The sequence below is a fragment of the Grammomys surdaster genome, unplaced genomic scaffold (assembly GCF_004785775.1).
Source record: "Grammomys surdaster isolate TR1022 unplaced genomic scaffold, NIH_TR_1.0 224, whole genome shotgun sequence".
NCBI lineage: Eukaryota > Metazoa > Chordata > Mammalia > Rodentia > Muridae > Grammomys > Grammomys surdaster.
The window spans coordinates 4,295,914-4,306,032 of NW_021604669.1; positions in this window are offsets into that span (position 1 = coordinate 4,295,914).

Consider the following 10,119-nt stretch of genomic DNA (forward strand, 5'->3'; position numbering starts at 1 on the left):
TGTGTGTGTGTGTGTGCGCTCACGCATGTGTGAGTATGTATGTGCATGAAGATGTTTTATGTGTGTGTACATGAAGATGATGATGTGTGAGTGTGTATATGTGTGTGAATATGCAGGTATGTATGTATACCTGTGCAGGCCACATGAATTCTCTTAAATCCCTTTCCCTCCACACTGTATTTTGAAATTTATAGTTTGAGTAGTCACTGATTTGTCAGCAATGACTTTCCAGGAAGCCCAGTGATCCTTCTATCTTTGTCTCCCCAGTGCTGGGATTTATCTGTGGGTGCCACCACTTGAACATTTTAGGATCCCAACTCAGGTCTTTTTGCTCGCATAGCACTTTATCAGGGGACCCACCTTCCTAGCTCCCTCATTCTTCGTTTGATGAAAGTTGATCCATTCTGTTAAATCAAATTTGATAAAGACCTGTAAGTCACAACCTTGTGAGATACCAGCAATGAGAAGCCACCACAAAGTCACTAACCCTAATCTTCGAACTATTTTGAACTGACTGATCATCTTTCTTTTCTAGTTTCTTCCACAATCTTTCCAAGTCTCTGTCAAACGTCCTTCTTGTTTGTTATATTAGTAAATAGAAGCAAACACTTGCGTACATCTCAGCACCTTGTCATCCTCAGTCAGTTCTTCAAGTTTCAGCATTCTGTCATACATGGTCGGCTACACCAGTGCCTTCGCTGGTGACAGTTTTTCAATTGTCCACTGAATATCCACTCATTTTTCATCACATTGCTACTATACTGATCTAATGCCTTCTCTGTTGCTTAGAGCCACTTTTCCATTTTCATCCTAAATTTGCTGTATTTAAAACTCAAATAGACAGTACTGTGTTTAATGTCCCTATATAAGAGCTTCAGACACTCAAATGTAAACTAAAAACCTTGAAAGTGGTCTCCATGTATGTGTTGATTATTATTCCCAATTTTCAAGACCCCATTGCTCTGACTTCCTCATATATGAGAAATCTTGCTGCCTCAAAGGTAAACATCCAAGGTAAATGATTTCCAGAAAAGTTTTTCTTTCCTATGGGCATGTGGCATTATCTAGGTAACCAAGTTTTGAATGCTTGTGTCCTCCAAGGTCAGCACATCCTTGTTTCTGTGGTTCTTCACTGAGATCCCTTTGGTTCTAAAAGTGCATCCTCTCTATCATGCTGTTGCTTCCTATTGTTTTACCCTTCCTTATTTTCTCCTTAACCCTTAACCATCTAATTTGTATTATTTGTGTTGGTGAACTAAAATACATGAACTGTTATTTTTTCAAATTTTCTTTATTTGCTATTAGTTCTCAAAAAAAAATGTTGAGGAGTCATTGGCATGTAGAATTTACTGAGTACTGAGTGGATAGATCTCAAGTACCAAATATTAATAAGAATTCAGAAAGTGAGAACTAAGTCTTACAGTTGATTAACATAATGGTTGGTACAATCACTTTGAAGTGCAATTCTGCAAAATTTGTTGAAGTTGAAGTGGATGTGCTCAATAGCCTAGTAATTTTCTTCTGGAGCAGAAACTGTATGTAAGGACAGTCACACGAGTACAGTTACAGTAAACACAAAATCTGCAACACCTTTTTATTTAATGTGGACATATATAAATTGATATCCTTAAAGTCTATGGAGAAATCTCATATTGCTAAAGTAGAAGAATGTAAAATATAAATTTTATTAAACAACTTAAATGATGGTTAAGTAGAAAAATTCTTTGGAAAAGTATAAATGTACTACAATAAGATGTACATAAATCCTAAGACAATGAAAATGTGTATTTTTAATTAATATTTTCAAAAATATTTATTATCTTTGTAAAAGATAACAAAGCAAAAATGTAGAAATTACGCTGCAGGTGTTATAGACAGATGAGGAATACTGTCCGTAAGAAACAGCAGAAGAACAAAGCTCTTTGTACGTTTAAGTGACTTTTTCTTGTTAGAATCTCATTCCTTTTATTGTGTTTAAATTAAATCCATCTCATTCTCTCCACTTTAACTTCTTTCTTCTTTGCCATGAAGTTAGTCTCAACAAAATACATGTTAATAAAGGTATCATGTAGTTAAAGTTTTAATCTGACAAGCATGTAAATGGATATTGATGATTACTTATGCTTCTCTATGAATTTGGAGCAAATTTTAAATAATAGCAAATATGCACAGGCAGAAAAAAACAACAAAACCTTTTCAAAGGCTGGGAAGCCACAGTGGCAGCACCTCCAGTTTGCTGTTTTCATTTTCTTTACCCTGTCCCCACAACCTAGGTAATCTTCATTAGTGATTTGTCTAAAATCATTTATTTACCTTTATCTTTAATATATTTTACCCCATTTTATTGAATGATAGATAATCAAACGGCCTTGAAATGAAATCAAGTCAATATCAAGGTAAAAGACTTATTGAGAATGGAAGCAAAACCAAGATATTAATGAACTTATTAATTCTAGCTGCTTGGTGCTAGAATATCTTTGAATCTTTGAAGCCTTTTATATATTTGAATAAAAGTTTTTTCATAAGTGAACCATAGTGTTATATAATCTAGAGAACTGTGAAAAATCTTTTTTTTTTTTCGGTTTTAAATGATTTTTTTTCAGTGTTTTTTTTTCTTTTTTTTTTTATTGGATGTTTTATTTACATTTCCTATGTTGTCCCCTTACCCCATCCCCCACCCACCCCGGAACCCCCAATCCCCTCACACCTCCTCCTTCTTCTCTGTGGGTGTAACCTCTATCTATTCCCCCCCACTCCCACCTCCCCACCCTCAAAATTCCCACCCCCTGGGGCATCCAGCCTTCATGAGGTCAAGGTTCTCTTCTTCCACCTATGCCCAGCAGGGCCCTCCACTCTTACTTATTCAGTTGAAGCCCTGGATTACCCCCCTAAGTGCTCCCAGGCTGGTGGTTTAGACCCTGGGAGCTGTGGTTGGTTGGTATTATTGTTCTCCTCATGGTTCTGCAAATCCTTTCAGCTCTCCTTCAGTCTTCACTCTAACTCCTCTATTGAGCAACCCATGATCAGTTCAATGGCTAGTTGTGAGCATCTGCCTCTGAATATGTCAGACTCTTGAAGACCTCTGAGGAGACATCCATATCAGGCTCTTATCAGCATGCACTTCCTGACTTCCACATCAGCATCTACCTTTGGTGACTGCACATGGGATGGATACTCAGGTGGAAAGGTCTTCAGACGGCCCCTCCTTCAGTTTTTGTCCCTCGCTTTGTCTCCATATTTGCTCCCTTGAGTATTTTGTTGCTCCTTCTAAGAAGGACCGAATCACCCCCACTTGGTCTTCCTTCTTTATGGACTTCATGTGGCCTGTGAGTTGCATCTTGGGCATTTCAAGGTTCTGGGCTAATATCCAATAATCAGTGAGTGAATACCATGTGTGTTCTTTTGTGATTGGCTTACCTCACTCAGGATGATAATTTCTAGTTCCATCCATTTACCTAGGAACCTCTCGAATTCATTGTTTTTAATAGCTGAGTAATACTCCATTGTGTAAATATACCACATTTTTTGAATCCATTCCTCAGTTGAAGGACATCTGGGTTCTTTCCAGCTCCTGGCTATTATAAATAAGGCTGCTATGAACATAGTTGAGCATATGTCCTTATTATATATTCGAGCATCTTCTGGGTATATGCCTAGGAGTGGTATAGCTGGATACTCGGGTAATGCTATGTCCAATTTTCTGAGGAACCGCCAGCCTGATTTCCAAAGTGGTTTCACCATCTTGCAGTCCCACCAACAATGGAGGAGTGTTCCTCTTTCTCCACACCCTCGCCAGCATCTACTATCACCTGAGTTTTTAATCTTAGCCATTCTGACTGGTGTGAAAAATCTTAATCCAGCACCATGATTGCTCTGGCAAGGGATCACATCTAAAGACCTTCTACAGCTGCATAATGTGTCCAGAATTCAGACACACCCTGGATTGCAGTATGAACTAACAGGGATACCAACATGCCCTTAGTACATACCTTTAATCCCTAACAATGAAGGTATGGTTTGCTTGCAGAAGGAATCAGTCATATTTGAAAATGACATATAATTGAGGGGCAGACAAAGTGAAAAGAGAAATATTTGACAGTATGACTCAGAAAACGGATATGCCCAACTCACATGAGAACAGCACAGAGAGGCTACTTAAGAGTAGCAGAGAGAAAAAGGGGGTGGTTTGTGAATAAGGCAGTTTTACAGGGAGAGGTTTCCAAGATAACAAGATAGATACAATTGAAAACAGAATGAACCATAGAATGAGAAGCCAGAAGATTAGACCATAATCTTTGCAGAACCCAAGAAAAGCCAGATTAAATCAGACAGTTTGGAAGATTAGGTTGTATGGAGACTAGAAGCTTGTAGGCCTAGGTGTAGGAATGGATAGAACAAAGAAGGAAAAACTGAGCTCAGTCCAAGCTGTATATTTATGTAGCTTGTATATGGTTCTCATCTCATCCCTTGATCACAGGCAATAAATGAGTCATTTATATCTGCAATAGCTATATGTTGGATCTTAAATGAGTGAGTTTATTGAGTATACAACAAACCAAAGTAAAAGACAAAATAAATAGTAGATAAATAGATAAGTATATCAAAAAACAAGTAGATAGATGAGCAGGTAGGTTTATAGATAGAAGGTATCTCTTTGTTAATGTTTTATTGCTATAAAGAGACACCATGACTTAAGCAACTCTTATAAAGGAAAACAATTAATTGGGATTGGCTTATAATTTCAGAGTTTCAGTCCATTATAATCATGGGGGTGGAGTAAAGCAGCTTGCAGGAAAACATGGTGCTAGAAGAGTCAAGAGGTCTACATCTTGATTGGAAAGCAACCAGGAGAGACTCACTTCTGCAGTCAGCCAGGAGGCTCCCTCTTCTACATCAAGCAGAGCTTGAGCAACAGGAGTTCTTAAAGCCTCCCTAAACACTGACACACTTCCTCCAACAAGGCCAATTCTATTCCAACAAGGCTACACCTCCAAAAAGTGACACTTGAAATAGGCCAAGCTTATTCCAATGACCACAGATAGGTAGGTAGGTAGGTAGGTAGGTAGGTAGGTAGGTAGGTAGATAGGTAGATAGATAGATAGATAGATAGATAGATAGATAGATACATACATACATACATACATACATACATACATACATACATACATACGCAGATAGATAGATGATTGATAAATAGATAGGTAGATAGATAGATAGATAGATAGATAGATAGATAGATAGATAGATAGATAGATAGATACTAAACAACAGCAAAAGTGGAATTACAAAACTACTATCAACAATTAGCTAGAGCAATTGTTAAGTAAATAGTTTCTAATTAATTTTCTTCTCTATGGCTAGCATTTCCTATGGCTGAAGTTATGGCTTCTTTTTCTCACCACCAGTTTTATATCATTAAGTAAACAATAGTAATATCCACTAGAGAGAACCTCCCTTTCTCAAAGGCATACTGCTTTTACTTTCATGCTATCTTACTGTTCTCTTCCACCTGTCTTAGTATTAGAAGAGCCCATCCTATTCCATGACAAGGGTGCTTGAAGGACACTTTGAAACAATCTATGTCTTAAATGGGTTGGGGGCAAGCTTAACTTCAGAGCTATCTTCTCAGTGATCTCAAAGAGGACAAGATAATTTACCAATAAAACACAAATTATCATGATGATAAATTATGCCTGGATCTTTTATCTAAAAATTACATCAATCATCATTTCAAAACCAAACCAAACCAAACCAAACCAAACCAAACTTATGCATGAAAGAAAATAAGAAAATAGTTACTTCCTTTTGTAAAGAACAAGAATTATAATTATTTTAAAGCTGTTTTGGCTTATAAGTATTGTTCCCATGGAAAGGTACAGTCAAAAAACAAAATCCATCAGAGAGACATTTGACATCTTTATTTTTTCTTAACCTGGGTCACTGCAGAAGACATGGGCTCAGTTTGCACTTCTAAACTATCTTTGCTGGTGTCTGCACCAGGCCTCCTAAGGTTCTGTGAAGTGGCCCTTGACATTTACATGGAATCTGCAGTAGTACATTATAAAGGCAATCTACAGTCCCAGATCAACTCTCAGAATAAGAAGCTAAGAACTCACTGGCTCCTGGGAAGAGCTAGTGGTGTCAAGTGGGGAATTGAACAAAATGAAATTGTACTCCTCAGGTCTATAAAGAACCCTCATCTGAAAGTACAAGATTTATGACAGGAGAGCTTGGGCTTAAGGCTCTCAGCTTTTTCAAACCTTTAATTAAAGAAGGTTTGGTACAAGAGTGAAAATTTAAGAGATATCAAAAAACATATATATTTACAAAATATATCTTGATCATATTCTTTCACTTCCCTGCTCTCCACAGATCACCCTTACCTTATTACCTACCAAGACCCTGTTCTTGCTCTCTCTCTTTAAAAAGAAAAAAAAAAAAACAGTGAGTTTATCAATCCCTATACATGTGAACACAATGACAGAAATTCATCAATAGTCAAATAGTTTTCCAGGGCATGGGAGCTCCTTCTAATGTCCATGATGAATTGTCAACAGGTATAGTACATTGGAGGCCCAATTTGTGTAAATACTGCTGCTATGAGATTATAATTTTAACAGTTGTGTCATTCCCAGAAGAGGGTTGGTATATTAGGATTAACTACGCTTGTGTATGCTGTCTATAATACTAGAAAGGTGGATTAATGTTCCATAATTTTGTAGAATCTTTGTAATGATCAGGTATATCATACTTTTTAGCATCTCATTGCCAATCTATAAGTGAACATTTTTTTAATTATACCTACAGTCACATGTGAAACCTCACTCCTAAACACATACTTATATATTTCAGGTTTTAATCATGGGGATACTTGGAATAAATGCTATTGAGCACAATTTTTTTCTTTTGTCTAAATATTTTTTTATTAAATATATTTAACACATGTAATACATATAACAACATATGTGTGTGTGTGTATATGTGTGTGTGTGTGTGTGTCAGCTACTAACTCTTCTTCTGTTTTTCCTCCTTCCTTCAAGTTAGACACTCTAGTTCATTCTACCTAAGCTTTCAATGAAGAGTTTTCAATAGTGCATAATCAAATCATATGGCTGAACATCCGACGATGGCCTATAATTCCTGTGCCCTGATGCTCATTCATCATGTTCTAAAGATCTTTTATGACTGTGACTTGCTTCTTGCCAACAACAGAAGGCAAAGGTAGAGGGACATTCAGCAGCTGGGTAATAATTCAAGCATGACTTCAAGCACTATGGGTTAAATTGCTGTAGAGTTAAGCAAATCACAATACAGTGAGTCACTTATGTAGATGAGGGAATCACTTATGTATGGAAGAAAAAAAGCAGGGCGCCATTGGACTTTAGGACAGTCTTCAGCCCAGTCAGAAGAAGCGAAATTATCTTATAGCTTCAATAACAGAAACACTAGCCTCCTGTGAATGGGGTAAATGGAGAATATTATCCCAGCCTTCATTCAAAATATGACACAGATAAGACATGCATAGCATCCCCATCAGACTGAGTCCAGCTAAGTCAATCTGTAGGGTTAAAAGGGGATATTATATTAAGTTACTCATTGTGTTGTACTTTGTTACCTAGCAAACGAATTTAATATTCCTTAAATGGGGGACACAATATGATTGGTTAGTATATAGAAAACAAATTGCTTTCCATTCCATAAATCCTTGGATTTAGAGATAATATTTTTCACTAATGCTTTTTTAAAAGCTAGTGTGGGATGCTCGCATTTCCACCGATATCTTTTGATATCTCTGTTTACATTGTATGCATTATTTTATTTCCTTAAGATTGTAAAAATCATGCCTTGTCTTATGGGCACTTGTGATTCAGACAAACATTCAATGTATTACAACAAGGGTCCATACTTAGTTGTTTTCTCCTGTTATACTTCTTAAATCTTTAGCACTATTGTTTTGTTTATTGTTTCTGTTAAGACAAGGTCTAAGAACCATTGTGGTTGGTAAGTCTTCTAATTTGCTAAAATTGATTTCTTATATCCAAGCAGAAATACATGTAATAAGAAGTTGGAGCATCTTCCTTCATACTGGAGAAATCCAAATAGTTGAAAACTCTATAATGTTTCCCTGTATACATAATGAGATTATTAAGCAGCTCAGGATGTTTCCAAGATAGGCACAACATCTCAAATAATAGTTTAACTTTCTATTGTTCATTTTGGGTACATTTTCTCTAATCGGTTGGTAAATTAATAGATTTTTAATGACTTCTCATAGTGGGTCAATTTTTTATGACATTACAATCAGTCCAAAGATGATCTAAATATTATCAATAATATGGGTGCTGGCAAACAGTATGAAATGAGTACCTGGAAGTACAAGGCTTCTTCCTTACGCTCTCTAGATCGTTGCAGACTGTCACAATCAGAGGAGTATAGGGTGGAAATTCAGTTAGTGAAGAATGCACCTGATATGATCCATAAGGTTCTATGATAATATCCAATTTCTAGAACACTCTTTATTAGTCAAATCAGCAAAACAGAAATTTCGATGACTTCTCCATCATCACACATATTGTGAGACAGGTTCCAAATTAATTTCCAGACTTTCTACCATTCAAAGACAACAAACGAGCTCAAATCTCACCAGACGAATTATAGTTTAATCCAATGATATTTCTAGGGTTTTTTAAGTATCAATATAAAATAATATCCCTCTGAATATCAAGCTAACACAACAATGAATGAATCCAACAGTCACAAGTTATACTATTCCTATTAAATGTCCTACCATGAGATATCCCCAAATTCCATGAAAAAATGCCCTGAAATTGTTCTGCCTTAATTAAATTTTGACTGAGAATATGGTTCTTTCATTGGAGAAAGAGCTATGGTATTTTCCTTATCTGCATGGTACCTAAATCTGCCCTATTAAATGAATAGGATAGTAATTTGGGGGAGAGAATGGTATCATTCTGTTGACAAAACTGTAGAAAATTACTGACTATGCTAATTTTATTAGAAACATTTTGGATTTGTTATTATTTTTAGGTTCTTTTTTATTTAAGGTTTCTTTATGTAGTCCTAGGAACCTGGAACTTGTAGTCCATGATACAAACTTAAAGCAATCCTCCCCTCTGTGCTACCCACGGCTGTGACTACATGTGTATACCACAATACTTGGGTAAATTTGGGGCACATTAGTGACACTTACCTTCCCTCCTCAATCCAGTATGCTTTCTAAGGAGATGCTTATTAAGTAAATTGAATTAATTAAATTAATGGAAGGACAAACATTTATGTCTTATAAAGTATGGTTATATAAATATTACTGATAAATAAATTAAAATAATATAATTTTGAATTATTTAAACTTAAAATCATTTGACATATAACACAACTCTATTTTCTGAAACTGATTGTAATATATGTTTTTTTAAAAATGCATTTTACTATCCCTTGGTGTCTCTTTCATTCAAAACATGGACGATTCTTTTCTGACTGCCTAATTGATTTTAAGCAATTAATCAGTAAAAGTAACATTAATTAGTTAATTAACACGTTATCTAATGCTGTTCCCAAGGGAGCCCTTTGAGTGTAGTTTTAGAGTTTTCTGTGAATTAAAGGAATATCAGGATGAGCTTGGTGAATTTTGTTTTAGGGGAAGGAAAAATCTGCAAAGTGATCTCAGCAGCTATATCTAAGAACTGATTCTTAGGATAGAATTTATGTCACCCATAATAACATTCTTACCACACAGCTAAACACTGGGTTTAATTTAGAATCACCTTCCCCACACTGGGAAAAATGTGTTTTTTATCATGGCCTAGTGATATGTCAAACTTCATTTGGTTATCTATATTCTTTTAAGTGTAACTGTAAAAATATATTTTAACAATGTATCAAATAAACACTCAGAGAGTTAAATGTTCTACAATATTTAGAAGTCAAATATATTTAAAAACTTATATTTATTGGCTTGCAGATAACTACACTAACGTCCTCCAGGGACGTAGCAACAGCTTAAGACATCAAATGATTCCATTACCTGCAGCTGCCAGGTGAGGGTGGCATGGTACATAAAAAGACTCCTCCCCTTCCCTTCCCCTACCTCTCCTTTCC